Raw genomic sequence first — 1,420 nt, forward strand, 5'->3', positions numbered from 1 at the left:
CTTATCATAACAGTATAGGCGGTGGTATATGCCTGGTGGGTAGGATGAGTTATTTTAATCATAAAAGTATAGGCGGTGGTATACGCCTGGTGGGCAGGATGAGTTATTTTAATCATAACAGTATAAGCGGTGGTATATGCCTAGTGGGTAAGGCGAGTTATTTTGATTATAACAGTATAGGCGACGGCGTGTATAAGGTATTGTGTATGGCATACGTTAAGGTGGTTAAGGAGAGAGAATGCGAAGTATAACGATTAACGTTCTTGTACACAGTTTGTCATATAAGCAATGGCACGTATGTTGTTGTAGAAGTTACAGTACATAGGTTATTGTACATAGTATATGGTATGGTACAAAATGTATTGCATGTGGACTATATAATGGTGGATAAAGAGAGAAAAGACAAAATATAACAATATACGTTATAGTAAATAGGACGTTGTATAGATCATACATAGGGTACAGTATACTACTACACAGGGTATAATATACAATTACAAAGGACAAGTACGTAAGTTATGGGACATAGGTTGTTATTTAAACTATGGTACACGGGTTATTGTATATAGTGTATGGTATGGCACATAAGGGATTGTATATGGATTATAATAGTATAGTGGACGAGGGGAGAAATTTCATACTATACCTAAAGTTATGATACATGTTTTGTTGTATACGATATGGTGCATAGTTTATGCACCCAGGGTGTGGTATGGCTCACAAGGTGTTGTATAAGGATATTGGTATGAGAGATATGGTATATGGTATGCTAGATATAGTTTATGGTATGATAGATATGGTATATGGTATGATAGATATGGTATATGGTATGATATATATGGATAACGGTATGATATATATGGTTTATCGTATGATAGATATGGATTTTAGTATCGTGCATAGGTTATTGTACACTGGGTGTGGTATGGCTCACAAGGTGTTGTATATGGATAATGCTATGAAAAATATGGTATATGGTATGATAAATATGGTTTATGGTATGATATATATGGTTTATGGTATGATAGATATGATTAAAAGTATTGTGCATAGGTTCTTGTACACTGGTATGGTTTTTAGTATCGTGCATAGGTTATTCTACACTGGGTGTGGGATGGCTCACAAGGTGTTGTATCAGGATATTGGAATGATAGATATGGTTTATGGTAAGGTACGTAGGGTATTGTGACACTATGACTGGGGCATAAAGGTACAAGGATATTGATTGCAGAGTTCAGTCCATGGACAGCGACAGCTGAGCTCAGAGAGCGCAATGCTCAGATATCACTCTTGTCAAATTTACGATTGAATGACTTGGTGTTCCCGGTGACAAATTTGTGGTATTAGAGTATATCCAAAACATTCATGTATATAGACAGCCTTATATATATATATATATATATACATATAAACACGCACC

This window comes from Sphaeroforma arctica (genome assembly GCF_001186125.1).
Source record: "Sphaeroforma arctica JP610 unplaced genomic scaffold supercont1.238, whole genome shotgun sequence".
Classification (NCBI taxonomy): domain Eukaryota; class Ichthyosporea; order Ichthyophonida; genus Sphaeroforma; species Sphaeroforma arctica.